General features: G+C 44.4%; 1 protein-coding gene and 1 long non-coding RNA gene across 3 annotated transcripts in view; one reads left to right on the top strand and one right to left on the bottom strand.

Moving 5' to 3' along the window:
- The window catches only part of LOC143788481 (uncharacterized), an 88,888-nt gene that overhangs the window by 61,968 nt on the left and 11,420 nt on the right, over positions 1–15,500 (bottom strand). The gene's annotated exons all lie outside the window — the stretch shown is intronic.
- On the top strand, positions 6,547–7,647 carry LOC143787721 (uncharacterized). The gene is made up of 3 exons (XR_013218446.1): positions 6,547–6,841; positions 6,916–7,143; positions 7,334–7,647. It is a non-coding gene; the product is annotated as an uncharacterized LOC143787721 (long non-coding RNA).

The following is a 15,500-nucleotide window of genomic DNA, read 5'->3' as shown; positions in this document are numbered from 1 at the left end:
CTCTGATGTGTGCCCACACAGTGGTTTCCCCTCACATATGGGGTATCTGCATGCTCAGGAGAAAATGCACAACAAATTTTGTGGTCCATTTTTTTCCTGTTACCCTTGTGAAAATAAAAAATTGGGTCTAAAGTAAATTTTTTGTGATTAAAAGATAAATGTTCATTTTTTTCTATCTTTCCAAAAATTCCTGTGAATCACCTGAAGAGTTAATAAACTTCTTGAATGTAGTTTTAAACACCTTGAGGGGTGAAGTTTTCAGAATGGTGTCACTTTTGTGTATTTTCTATCATATAGACCCCTCAAAGTCACGTTAAATGTGACGTGGTCACTAAAAAATGGTTTTGTAAATTTTGTTGGAAAAAGGATAAATCGCCGTTTAAAAACCCTTATAACTTCCTAACAAAAAAAAACTGTTTAAAATAATTGTGTTGATGTAAAGTAGACATGTGGGAAATGTTATTTATTAATTATTTTGTGTGACAAATCTCTTTGATTTAAGGGCATAAAAATTCTAAGCTTGAAAATTGCTAAATGTTACTAATATCATGAAGTACAATATGTCACAAAACAACAGTCTCAGAATCACCAGTATCCGTTGAAGCGTTCCAGAGAATGACCTCATAAAGTGACAGTGGTCAGAATGGAAAGAATTGGCCCGGTCATTAACTTGCAAACCACCTTGGGTTAATAATGATTGTTACATATTAACTGTTCGGGTTAATAGGCCGATAGTGTTTTACACAGATTTCTCACCATATTTTCAGTCACATAAATTATTCATAGTATCATGTGGATTATTCATTGCATCCACTATTGCTTATCGATGTCTCCAGTTTCCGATGGTCCGTGCGCTCGATACATGTGCAGATTTTGCACACATAAATACCTATACCACATTCATCTCTAAATAGTCTCTCCCAGAGAACTGTGTTCAAATGATACATCTTTGATTAAACATATTAGTGATTCATCTCAGTTCAGTCGTGTGCACATTATCGCTGTATTATTCACTTTCCTCCCTCTCTATCGCTCTGTACTGACCCATTACTATGGTTACTACCTAACGTGGGTTGCTTCCATCCCTGCTCTCGACCCTGGTCACGTCTCTCTATGGCTGCTCTGTGTGTGCGCCTGGCAGTGCACTCACGTGACTTGCGTGGGTGGTCTGCCAGGTCATGTGCTTATGGCATCACCGTGATGCTTTGGGGGTTGAGATCGTGGGCGGGTTCTCCTTCAGCACGCGCCAATGAAACCCAATGTTAGGGACACATTGCATATTAAATTGCATTGGGTTGGTCACCATCCTATATATAGTTCCGGCCCTGTTCCTTCATAACCACGCCCCTCGGAAGAAGGCAAGTGCCGATACGCACATAGGAGACCCAGCTGCACACCTATGCTTGGATAATTACTGCTCTACAACATTTATCTACCTCTGCTTGTGTTTGCATTTTATTATACTTGCCTATTCATCACATGTATGGACTGCACCTTACCTTTAAGTTTTTTCTTGGTACTGGTTATTCAATGTGTTATACCAATCTAAATATCAATGCTCACAAACTGGTTCACCATTTTTTATTGTCCTTGTGCTGTACCTATATATAGAGGTACTATTATTACATATTGTATCCCAAGCACTATGACTTTGTTGTGCCCGCTGCGTTGGATCAGCTGATAACGTTTGTTTTTAATAATTTTGTAATTTATTATTTAATAAACTTTTGTGTTTTTATCTCTATACATGGTCTTGTTTGCACATTTTTTCTTTATGTAAGGGGGTTGACTAAACCCATGAAAGATGTTATGTATATTTAATGTTTATTTATGCTTTTAAATATTGTATTGTTTCAAATATTTATTAGGGAGAGTGTAGTACCCTAGTTGGCCCACTAGATGGGGGTGAGGTGTAAATACAGTTATATGAAAAAGTATGGGCACTAGTGTTGAGCATTCCGATACCGCAAGTATCGAGTATCGGCCGATATTTGCAGTATCGGAATTCCGATACCGAGATCCGATACTTTTGTGATATTGGGAATCGGTATCGGGATCGATATTAATGTGTAAAATAAAGAATAAAAATAAAAAATATTGATATACTCACCTCTCCGATGCAGCCTGGACCTTACCGATGTAACCGGCAGCTTCCGTTCCTAAGAATGAGCGCTTGAAAGACCTTAGATGACGTTGCGGCTTGTGATTGGTCGCGTGGCGGTCCCATTGACTTGTATTGGTATCGGGTATCGGTATCGGCGATATCCGATACTTTTCGGGTATCGGCCGATACTATCTGATACCGATACTTTCAAGTATCGGACGGTATCGCTCAACACTATTGGGCACCCCTATTAATCTTAAGCTTAATGTTTTATAAAAATTGTTTTTTTTTGCAACAGCTATTTCAGTTTCATATATCTAATAACTGTTGGACACAGTAATGTTTCTGCCTTGAAATGAGGTTTATTGTACTAACAGAAAATGTGCAATCTGCATTCAAACAAAATTTGACAGGTACATAAGTATGGGCACCTCACCAGAAAAGTGACATTAATATTTAGTAGATCCTCCTTTTGCAAAAATAACAGCCTCTAGTCACTTCCTGTAGCTTTTAGTGAGTTCCTGGATCCTGGATGAAGGTATTTTTGACCATTCCTCTTTACAAAACAATTCCAGTTCAGTTAAGTTTGATGGTCGCCGAGCATGGACAGCCCTCTTCAAATGATCCCACAGATGTTCAATGATATTCAGGTCTGGGGACTGGGATGGCCATTCCAGAACAGAGTAATTGTTCCTCTGCATGAATGCCTGAGTAGATTTTGAGCGGTGTTTTGGATCATTGTCTTGCTGAAAGATCCATCCCCTGCGTAACTTCAACTTTGTCACTGATTCATGAACATTATTGTCAAGAATCTGCTGATACTGAGAGGAATCCATGCGTCCCTCAACTTTAACAAGATTCCCGGTGCCGGCATTGGCCACACAGCCCCAAAGCATGATGGAACCTCCACCAAATTTTACTGTGGGTAGCAAGTGTTTTTCTTGGAATGCTGTGTTTTTTTGCCGCCATGCATAACGCCTTTTTGTATGACCAAACAACTCAATCTTGGTTTCATCAGTCCACAGGACCTTCTTCCAAAAAGAAATTGGCTTCTCCAAATGTGCTTTTGCATACCTCAGCCGACGCTGTTTGTGGCGTGCTTGCAGAAACTGCTTTTTTCGCATCACTCTCCCATACAGCTTCTCCTTGTGCAAAGTGCGTTGTATAGTTGACCGATGCACAGTGACACCATCTGCAGCAAGTTGATGCTACAGCTCTCTGGAGGTGGTCTGAGGATTGTCCTTGACTGATCTCACCATTCTTCTTCTCTGCCTTTCTGATGTTTTTCTTGGCCTGCCACTTCTGGCCTTAACAAGAACTGTACCTGTGTTCTTCCATTTCCTTACTATGTTCCTCACAGTGGAAATTGACAGGTTAAACCTCTGAGACAGCTTTTTGTATCCTTCCCCTGAACAACTATGTTGAATAATCTTTGTTTTCAGATCATTTGACAGTTGTTTTGAGGAGCCCATGATGCCACTCTTCAGAGGAGATTCAAACAGGAGAACAACTTGCAAGTGGCCACTTTAAGTAGCTTTTCTCATGATTGCATACACCTAGCTATGAAGTTCAAAGCTCAATGAGCTTACAAAACAAAAAAAGTGCTTTAGTATGTCAGTAAAAAGTAGGTAGGAGTATTTAAAACAAGAAAATGATAAGGGTGCCCATACTTATGGACCTGTCAAATTTTGTTTGAATACAGATTGCACATTTTCAATTTGTACAATAAACCTCATTTCAAGGCAGAAACATTACTGTGTCCAATAGTTATTAGATATATGAAACTGAAATAGCTGTTGCAAAAAAAACAATTTTTATAAAACCTTAAGCTTAAGATTAATAGGGGTGCCCAAAATTTTTTTTTATAACTGTAGTTAAGTGGGAGGAGCTAACGGCCGTTAACCTGGGAAACATATGGAATTTGAATCAGTTGGGTGGGAGCACCCTGACAGGGCAGTTAGCTCCTTAACGTTTAAAGACAGGAGCACAGCCATCCATAGACACAGGCCAGGACAGCAACAGGCCAGGAAAACAGCAAGACAGCGCTACAGTGGGATACAGCAGTGTGGTGCATAAGCTGAAGAAAGGCCAGGAGAGTACAGGGACGCAGGAGACTCAGAGAGGATGCTGCATTACAGTTAAAGGCGGTAGTTCCCCGTAATGTACTGGAGGCCATAAGAACTACCACAGGAGAAACTATGGCAGTACAGAAGCGCAGGTTACTCGCCATGTGGCAACTGACTTCGGGTACAGATGATCTGATGTCTGGTGCGAAACAGACAGAGTGTCTAACCATGGCAGAGGCAAACAGGAGGATGCTGAGAGACCATCTAGGATGGTCCGTCCCGGGTACGTGCTGTGTAGCCATGAGAGAAGCACAGGGAAAGATGAAGATAAGTGTACCTATGATAATAGCTGTGGAGTACAAGGATGTGTTGTGTAAAGAAACTAGTAAATTCGTTCATTTAAAAGTTGCAATGGACTGTACCTCAGTTTGTGTGAAATCATCTGGAGAGATTCCCATGCAGAAGAGAGGAGACTCTGAAGGAGTTGGACCTGGAGACACAGGTACACTTACTAATGGACACTATGTTTATGTGAGGGGAGGCCAGGGTGTGATTGAGCAGAAGTCCTCAGCCACGACTACCACCCTGGCCCACCCTTACACTTACATGTTCTATGTTTGCATTTTGTGCATGACCACTTTTGTCCTATACCATACCTCTTAGGTACACTTTAAATTGCTCTTGCTGTCCAACATAGGCATAATTTGCAAGTTACTGCAGATGACTGGGCTTTGAGTACAGGTCTGTGCTGCTCTGTAGTATATAAGCACTTATTGTTGCTAAACTGGTTAGTGTTTGCTGCGATTTTATTATTATTATTGTTATTTATTTATATAGTGCAATTTTATTCCACAATGCTGATTTTACCCTGTGAAAGTCACGAGTGTCCATTATTTGGAAAGTTCGATAAAAATATAGTGAAGACGTCCATTGAGTGAAGCTGAACTGTAAAAGCCTCAGATTCTGAATAAGATATTCAACTGGAGAAAGTGTCGGAAGATTAGGACCACATAAGTGATGGGGAAAGTGATTACCTGAATTCTGATTCTGAAGATGATTCTGATGAAGCCTGATACCCAGACAACTATTTTGATGCAAGTAATTCAGTCTAAAAACAAAAATGTCATTTGGAACTTGCTGCCTTCTGCCCGGGCAGGAAATTTGTCCTGTACTATAATCAGATAGTTCTCTAACTAGCCACTATTAGAGAAGTCTGGGATAAATGGATAGAGATACTCCCCAAATTATACAATACTGGTGAAAATGTCCCTGTGGATGAACAACTGGCATCATTCCGTTGTAGGTGCCCGTTCATACAATATATACCGAGTAAGGCCGGTTTCACACGTCAGTGGCTCCGGTACGTGAGGTGACAGTTTCCTCACGTACCGGAGACACTGACACACGTAGACCCATAAAAATCAATGCATCTGTGCAGATGTCATTGATTTTTTGCGGACCGTGTCTCCGTGTGCCAAACACGGAGACATGTCAGTGTTCGTGGGAGCGCACGTTTTACACGGACCCAATAGAGTCAATGGGTCCGCGTAAAACACGCACCTCACACGGACATTCTCCGTCTGGGGTCCGTGTGCGTGCAGGAGACAGCGCTACAGTAAGCGCTGTCCCCCCCACATGGTGCTGAAGCCGGTATTCATATCTTCCCTGTAGCAGCGTTTGCTATAGAGAAAATATGAAGAATAGTGTTAAAAATAAAGATTTAGGTGTCCGCCGCCCTCCCACCCCCTGTGCGCCCCCCCGCTGGTCAGAAAATACTTAGCCGCTCCCTCGCTCCTTCCTGGTCTGGCCGCGCCTCCTACTGTATGCGGTCACGTGGGGCCGATCAATTACAATCATGAATAGTCGGCTCCGCCCCTATGGGAGGTGGAGCCACATATTCATGACTGTAAATGATCGGGCCCACGTGACCGCATGCAGGAGAAGCCGCGGCAAGACCAAGAAGGAGCGACAGCCGACGGGGGACCCGGGTAAGTATTTTCTGACCAGCGGGGGGGCGCACAGGGGGTGGGGGGGCGGCGGACACCTAAATCTTTATTTTTAACACTATTCTTCATATTTTCTCTGCAGCAAACGCTACTGCAGAGAGGATATGAATCGCAGCTTCAGCACCATGCAGAGTGGGTACCACACGCTCCGTGTGGTACCCACTCGCCATACGGGCGGCACACGTGTGCCGCAGGTATGGCCTCCGTGAGTTCCCAGGCACACGGACACGGATAACTCCGGTACCGATTTATTCCGGTACCGGAATTATCTGGACGTGTGGGACAGCCCTAAGGGTACGTTCACACAGGACTTTTTTGCTGCTTTTTTTTGCTGCTTTTTTTTATGCTAATTTTCAGCTGCTTTTTACAGTACCAGTAAAGCCTATGAGATTTCAGAAATCTCATGCACACACGTTGGTTTTTTGTTTGATCAGTTTTTTCTGCTTTGCTGCTTTTTTTGGACATAGGGCATGTCACTTCTTTCAGCGTTTTTGCTGCGTTTTTGCAGCGTTTTTTCACCCATTGACTTGAATGGGTGATGAAAAAAACGCTGTAAAAACGCTGAAAAAACGCATGTAGCATTATTTGCTGCTTTTTTTGTGCAGAAAATCATGGCCAGCAGGAAGGGATCTCACAGCCAAGAGCTTAGGGGTGTGGTTAGTGAGGTGTGAAGAGCCATTGTGAGTCATTGTGAGGTGTCCTGATAGTGATGTATTGTGAGGGAGTTTCTGGTAGTGAGGTGTGAAGAGCCATTGTGAGCCATTGTGAGGTGTGAGGAGCCATTGTGAGGTGTCCTGATTGTGATCTATTGTGAGGGAGTTCCTGGTAGTGAGGTGTGAAGAGCCATTGTGAGCCATTGTGAGGTGTCCTGATTGTGATCTATTGTGAGGGAGTTTCTGGTAGTGAGGTGTTAGCCATGTCTTGGTATAGGAGGATGGGCATTAATGTTTCCCAACTAATCATGGAGGTAATATTTTTTTAAATTTGTGATATATCTATCTATCCGATTGTTTGCAATGGTACACTTTGCGATGCTCATGTGCTGTTATGTACATGTTCATGTGTTCTGCATGTGTATGTCTGTATCTTCCTTGTCATGAATGTTGGCTTCATTTCATCTAGCATTTGGTAATTACTTTTTCATTTATTTTTGCAAGGTGGAAACAATGCCTGTAATTTGGGATTTAGCTTGCCCAAACTACAGTGATCGTCAAAAAAAGGCAGATGCATGGCATGTAATCTGCCGTAAATTGTTCCCCCGCTGGGATGAAGGCGATGCTAAGCTCCACTGGGAGATTGGTAAATAAAAAACTTAACATATGTCCTTTTCTAACAAATTAAATGACCAGGTAGTAGGTAAATACTAGTGATGTGAACGTGCTCTGATAACGTGTTATGTGAGCGTGCTTGAGTACTAACTGAGTGTCTTTGGTGTAGTCATCAAACATGTTTGATTCACCATATACCACAAAAAAACGCATGAAAAACCGCACCAAAAACGCACTAAAAACGCACCAAAAACGCACCTATAAGCAGCTGAAAATTAGCATAAAAAAAGCAGCAAAAAAAAGCAGCAAAAAAGTCCTGTGTGAACGTACCCTAAGCCAGCAAAGTACGGCATCAATATACAGTATACAGAGTAAGGGTACGTTCACACAGGACTTTTTTGCTGCTTTTTTTTGCTGCTTTTTTTATGCTAATTTTCAGCTGCTTTTTACAGTACCAGTAAAGCCTATGAGATTTCAGAAATCTCATGCACACACGTTGGTTTTTTGTTTGATCAGTATTTTCTGCTTTGCTGCTTTTTTTGGACATAGGGCATGTCACTTCTTTCAGCGTTTTTGCTGCGTTTTTGCAGCGTTTTTTCACCCATTGACTTGAATGGGTGATGAAAAAAACGCTGCAAAAACGCTGAAAAAACGCATGTAGCATTATTTGCTGCGTTTTTTGTGCAGAAAATCATGGCCAGCAGCAAGGGATCTCACAGCCAAGAGCTTAGGGGTGTGGTTAGTGAGGTGTGAAGAGCCATTGTGAGCCATTGTGAGGTGTGAAGAGCCATTGTGAGGTGTCCTGATTGTGATCTATTGTGAGGGAGTTCCTGGTAGTAAGGTGTGAAGAGCCATTGTGAGGTGTGAAGAGCCATTGTGAGGTGTCCAGCTGAAAATTGGCATAAAAAAAAAACTGCAGCAAAAATCTGCAGCAAAAAAGTCCTGTGTGAACGTACCCAAAAAATGCACCAAATACGCACCAAAAAAACGCACCTAAATTAGCATAAAAAAAGCAGCAAAAAAAAGCAGCAAAAAAGTCCTGTGTGAACGTACCCTAAGGCCATGTTCACACTTTGCGGTTTTTACCGCGGAACCGCCGCGATTTTGATGCTGCGGGTCCGCAGCAGTTTCCATAGCGTTTACATTAACATGTAAACCCTATGGAAACCGCAAACCGCAGTGCACATGCTGCGGGAAAAACCGCGCAGAAACGCAGCGGTTTACAACCCGCAGCATGTCACTTCTTTGTGCAGAATCGCTGCGATTCTGCACCCATAGGAATGCATTGAACCGCTTACTTCCCGCATGGGGCTGTGCCCACGTTGCGGGAAGTAAGCGGTTAATGTGCGGGTGGTACCCAGGGTGGAGGAGAGGAGACTCTCCTCCAGGCCCTGGGAAGCATATTTGGGTGTAAAAAAAAGAATTAAAATAAAAAATAATGCTATACTCACCTCTCAGCGCTGCCCGCGGCGTCCGGTCTCAGTTGCTGTGCCGAACAGGACCTGTGGTGACGTAGCGGTCACATGACCGTGATGACGCCGCGGTCACATGACCGTGACGTCACGAAGGTCCTTGTCGGCACAGCCGCTTGCAGCGCTGAGGAGATCGCAACGTCAGAGGGTGAGTATAGCCAATTTTTATTATTTTTTACATTACTATTGATGCTGCATATTGCTGCATATGCAGCATCAATAGTACAGCAGTAATCCCGCAGCGGAAACCGCGGAACAAACCGCGATAAATCTGCAGGGATAACCGCAGCGGTTTTGCCCTGCAGATTTCTCAATTCCGCTGCGGGAGAACCCGCAGAGCACACCGCAAAGTGTGCACATAGCCTAAGGCAGCAAAGTACGGCATCAATATACAGTATACAGAGTAAGGCAGCAAAGTACAGCATCAAGATATGGACACTTTGTGACAGCAGCAGGTCAAACCCTCTAAGGGTATGTTCACACGTTCCTGATTTCAATCCTTTTTTTTTCAGGACTAAAAACCGCAGCTCTTGGCAGAAAACGCAGGTGCGGTTTTTGGTGCGTTTTGGTGCGTTTTTGGTGCGTTTTTTGGTGTGTTTTTTGATGCGGTTTTTAGTGCGGTTTTTTATGCAGTTTTCTCTGCAGATTGTCTGTGTTTGACACAAATAAAGCTTTAACTGGAGTGGGGGGAAAAAAAAAAAGAAATGATGTAATTTCCTTGTCCAACCCTTTTCTTCTTCCATCCTCCATTTTGGGACTAAACACCAAAATGAGTGGACGTGTTTTGAATGACAGCGCTCCGCAGAGTGCTGAGCGTAGGCCAGATCACAGCCCGCGGATCCAGCTCTATCCAGCTATTTAAGTCTACGTTCACATTTGCGGTCTGCGCTGCAGCGTCGGGCGCCGCAGCGTCGCCGCATGCGTCATGCGCCCCTATATTTAACATGGGGGCGCATGGACATGCGTCGCACTTGCGTTTTGCGCCGCATGCGTCACTGCGGCGCACGCGTCCGGACGCAGAGGACGCAGCAAGTTGCATTTTTGCTGCGTCCAAAATCAATCAAAAAAAGGACGCATGCGGCGCAAAACGCAGCGTTTTGCTGTGTTTTTGTTTGCGTTGTGCGTTGCGCCGACGCTGCGGCGCACAACGCAAATGTGAACGTAGCCTAAGTGCCACGTATTTAAGTGCCACGTATTTAAGTGCCACGTATTACAGTGCCACGTATTTAAGTGCCACGTATTTAAGTGCCACGTATTTAAGTGCCACGTATTACAGTGCCACGTTTTTAAGTGCCACGTATTTAAGTGCCACGTATTTAATTGCCACGTATTTCAGTGCCACGTATTTCAGTGCCACGTATCACGTATTTCAGTGCCACGTATTTAAGTGCCACGTATTTAAGTGCCACGTATCACGTATTTCACTGCCACGTATTTCAGTGCCACGTATTTAAGTGCCACGTATTTCAGTGCCACGTATCACGTATTTCAGTGCCACGTATTTCAGTGCCACGTATCACGTATTTCAGTGCCACGTATTTCAGTGCCACGTATTTCATTGCCACGTATTTCAGTGCCACGTATTTCAGTGCCACGTATCACGTATTTAAGTACTACGTATCACGTATTTAAGTGCCACGTATCACGTATTTAAGTGCCACGTATTTAAGTGCCACGTATCACGTATTTATGTGCCACGTATTTAAGTGCCACGTATCACGTACTTAAGTACCACGTATCACGTATTTAAGTGCCACGTATCACGTATTTCAGTGCCACATATTTCAGTGCCACGTATTTAAGTGCCACGTATCACGTATTTAAGTGCCACGTATTTAAGTGCCACGTATCACGTATTTATGTGCCACGTATTTAAGTGCCACGTATCACGTATTTCAGTGCCACGTATTTAAGTGTCACGTATTTAAGTGCCACGTATCACGTATTTAAGTACCACGTATCACGTATTTAAGTGCCACGTATTTAAGTGCCACGTATCACGTATTTAAGTACATCTTCCATGGAGAACAGACACATCCAGAGATATGTCTGCTCTCCACGGCTGCAACACACTGACAGGAGCCATAGTTCCAGTCGGTGTGTCACTGCGCATGCGCGAGCGAGTTTACCGGCGGTCATTGACCCCGGCACTCTCGCTTAACGGCAGTGCTGCGTGGGAAAGTTCAACGCAGCTGTACTGCCGTTAACCGAGACGCCGGAGTCATTGAACTCCGGAACAGTACGCGATACACTGCTAGGAGCTTCGCTCCTGGCAGTGTATCGCCGGAGAGCAGCCGATCGGCGTGGGACACTCGTTTTATGGATTCTGCGGACGGGGAGTATGAATTTGATTTTTTATTTTGGGATTTTTTCCTGGAGGATCGAGGGCTTCGCCTACCAGTGTGCTGTTGGTGAGTATATACTCTATGTTATGTGTTGTATGTACTGTACTGTGTGTCATGTATGTGTATTGTGTGTGTTTTGTGTAACTTTACAACTGTGCTAAGTCGCCGGACACAGGGACAACTCTCCCATCCTAATACCGGATGGGAGTAGTAGTCCCATACGGCGACTTAGCATAATGGTGGCACTAGCGTCGCATGGGGACACACACACATACACACACACACACACACACACATACCAAATCAATCAAACAGCCGACAGCGATCCCCATGCGACGGTATGCCTCCATGTCTCTCCGCCCAAGCACTTCCGCCCACGCACTTCCGGCCGCTTCCCCGCACTTCCTGCTGCAGCGGTTCTGCACCACAAACCGCAATAAAACCCGCAGATATATTTTTGATCTGCGGGTTTTACTGCGGGTTTGACCTCACAATGGAGGTCTATGGGTGCAGAACCGCTGCTGTTTCGGACAAAGAAGTGACATGCTCCTTCTTTTTTCCCGCAGCTATTCAGCGCGGCTTTTTTTTTTTTATTCAGGATCATGTGCACAGTGGTTCCTGTTTTCCATAGGGTACAATGTACTGTACCCTGCATGGAAAAAAGCTGCGGAACCGCAGCGGCAAAACCGCTGCGGTTCCGCGGTAAAAAACGCACTGTGTGAACATGGCCTAAACGCTCGGGAACATGCAGGAAAAAAGCCTGGAGAACAACCTGAAAAGAATCAGGGAATGCGAGTTATTTCAGATTTGATGTATGGACTAGGAGTTACAAAACATGACAATGTTACAACCTTTTTACATCGAGCCAGCTGGGGCGGCTGATGATTAAAATGAAAGCTTACAATGCTGGGCACTGTAAGGAGAAGCAAGCCAACTGCCAGAAGGTATCCTTGGTAAAAGACTGTTCATAGTTCAACGTTTTACTTTCCTAGAGATACAACAGTGGTTCCTCACATTCCCCACAGAAATAAACCGTTCATTCTGATGAGCATGATGCACCACCACAATGCAGTAAGCAGTCAAGATGACAAAAAGCCACAGATGATATTAGATTATAATTCCACCAAAGGGGCAGTTGATGCACGAGATCAACTAATAGCTACGTACACAAGCAAACGTAAAACCAATCGGTGGCCAATGGATTTATTTTATAACATTGATGTATCTGTCTATGATGCATTTGTTTTATGGTGTGAAATAAACCTGATTGGAACGTCAGTAAACTGCATAAACGAAGACTCTTTCTGGAAGAATTAGGAAATCACTTGTTGTTGTTGCAGCGCCCCAGAGTCCTGGTTGTTGCAGTACTGATGCTCCGCCGCTAAGGGGAGTGATGGTACGTCTGATGGCACTGAAGGAGTTCACCTGACCAGGTATCACAGACACCAATACACTTCACAGTCTGGCCTCCAGGGAGAGCTAAGGGTGCTATGTATTAGGCCACTCCTCACAATCTGGTAAAACTGGGGGTTGGATAGGAGGTTAGTTAGAAGCTGACTGGGTTGGAATCAGGCAACATCCTGTGGCAGGGGGTGTTGCAGGGGAAAGATTCAGGGGGGTCCCTGTCAGGGGTGGGATCCTGACAGAGGCCTAGCGAACAAGACAGAGCGTTAAGGAACCGCGCCTGCACTACATTGCGGCGGTATCTCAAGAAAGGACAAGAAGCGAGGTTTATTGTGAAGAGTGAGAAACGAGATCACAGCAAAAAGGAGATAACACCAGTAGGAGTCGTGCCGTAAGATCGAGGCAACATCCTACTGAGGCGCGTAGCCGGTGGCCGGAACGCCGAGGAAGTATTGGGCTCCAAGCATTACTTCAAACCAAAGGCAGGACAGTTAATTATAGGTTGGCTGTCTCACCTAAATCACCTAAGCAGACATAGGGGGCAACTGTGGGAGAGGTGTTGTGAATTTGCTTTTTGCTCCCTCTAGTGGTTACTAGTTTTTTGACTCTGGTTTTTCTGTCATTCCTTTTATCCGCACCTGGGTCGTTAGTTAGGGGTGTTGCTATATAAGCTCCCTGGACCTTCAGTTCAATGCCTGGCAACGTAGTTATCAGAGCTAGTCTGCTGTGCTCTTGTCTACTGATCCTGGTTCCAGTTATATCAGCTAAGTCTGCCTTTTGCTTTTTGCTATTTGTTTTGGTTTTGCATTTTTGTCCAGCTTGTTCCAAATTCTATATCCTGACCTTTGCTGGAAGCTCTAGGGGGCTGGTGTTCTCCCCCCGGACCGTTAGACGGTTCGGGGGTTCTTGAATTTCCAGTGTGGATTTTGATAGGGTTTTTGTTGACCATATAAGTTACCTTTCTTTATTCTGCTATCAGTAAGCGGGCCTCTCTGTGCTAAACCTGGTTCATTTCTGTGTTTGTCATTTCCTCTTACCTCACCGTCATTATTTGTGGGGGGCTTCTATCCAGCTTTGGGGTCCCCTTCTCTGGAGGCAAGAAAGGTCTTTGTTTTCCTCTACTAGGGGTAGCTAGATTCTCCGGCTGGCGCGTGTCATCTAGAATCAACGTAGGAATGATCCCCGGCTACTTCTAGTGTTGGCGTTAGGAGTAGATATATGGTCAACCCAGTTACCACTGCCCTATGAGCTGGATTTTTGTATTCTGCAGACTTCCACGTTCCTCTGAGACCCTCGCCATTGGGGTCATAACAGTTTGCCAGGCCAGTATTAAATGTTTAATGCATTGCAGAAGAGGGATTATAAGAAAGAAGATTCTGAGTTTTTTTTTTCTCCTTCCCCTTTACCTCAGAGTGGCTATGCTTGCTGCAGACATGAATGTCCAGACCTTGATTACAAGTGTGGACCAGCTGGCTACTCGTGTGCAGGGCATACAAGACTATGTTATCAGAAATCCTAGGTCAGAACCTAAAATACCGATTCCTGAACTGTTTTCCGGAGACAGGTTTAAGTTTAGGAATTTCGTGAATAATTGTAAATTGTTTTTGTCCCTGAGACCCTGTTCATCAGGAGATTCTGCTCAGCAAGTAAAAATTGTTATTTCGTTCTTACGGGGCGACCCTCAGGATTGGGCTTTTTCGCTGGCGCCAGGAGATCCGGCATTGGCTGATCTTGATGCATTTTTTCTGGCGCTCGGTTTACTTTATGAGGAACCCAATCTTGAGATTCAGGCAGAAAAGGCCTTGCTGGCTATGTCTCAGGGGCAGGACGAGGCTGAAGTGTATTGCCAAAAATTTCGGAAATGGTCCGTGCTGACACATTGGAACGAGTGTGCACTGGCCGCTAATTTTAGAAATGGCCTTTCTGAAGCCATTAAGAATGTTATGGTGGGTTTTCCCATTCCCACAGGTCTGAATGATACTATGGCACTGGCTATTCAAATTGACCGGCGGTTGCGGGAGCGCAAAACCGCAAATTCCCTCATGGTGTTGTCTGAACAGACACCTAATTCGGTGCAATGTGATAGAAAAACCGCAAATTCCCTCATGGTGTTGTCTGAACAGACACCTGATTTAATGCAATGTGATAGAATCCTGACTAGAAATGAGCGGAAAATTCATAGACGCCGGAATGGCTTGTGCTACTACTGTGGTGATTCTACACATGTTATCTCAGCATGCTCTAAACGTATAGCTAAGGTTGTTAGTCCTGTCACCGTTGGTAATTTGCAACCTAAATTTATTCTGTCTGTAACTTTGATTTGCTCACTGTCATCTTATCCTGTCATGGCGTTTGTAGATTCAGGTGCTGCCCTGAGTCTCATGGATCTCTCATTTGCTAAGCGCTGTGGATTTACTCTTGAACCATTAGAAAATCCTATTCCTCTTAGGGGTATTGATGCTACACCATTGGCAGCAAATAAACCGCAGTATTGGACTCAGGTTACCATGTGCATGACTCCTGAACACCGCGAGGTGATACGTTTCCTGGTTTTACATAAAATGCATGATTTGGTCGTTTTAGGGCTGCCATGGTTACAGACCCATAATCCAGTCCTGGACTGGAAGGCTATGTCAGTCTCAAGTTGGGGCTGTCGTGGTATTCATGAGGATTCCCTGCCTGTGTCTATTGCTTCTTCTACGCCTTCGGAAGTTCCGGAGTATTTGTCTGATTATCAGGATGTCTTCAGTGAGTCTGAGTCCAGTGCACTGCCTCCTCATAGGGACTGTGACTGTGCTATAGATTTGATCCCAGGCAGTAAATTTCCTAAGGGAA

The sequence above is a fragment of the Ranitomeya variabilis genome, chromosome 8 (assembly GCF_051348905.1).
Source record: "Ranitomeya variabilis isolate aRanVar5 chromosome 8, aRanVar5.hap1, whole genome shotgun sequence".
NCBI classification, from domain to species: domain Eukaryota; kingdom Metazoa; phylum Chordata; class Amphibia; order Anura; family Dendrobatidae; genus Ranitomeya; species Ranitomeya variabilis.
The sequence above is the reverse complement of the archived record's forward strand: the minus strand, read 5'-3'. Positions and strand labels throughout refer to the sequence as shown.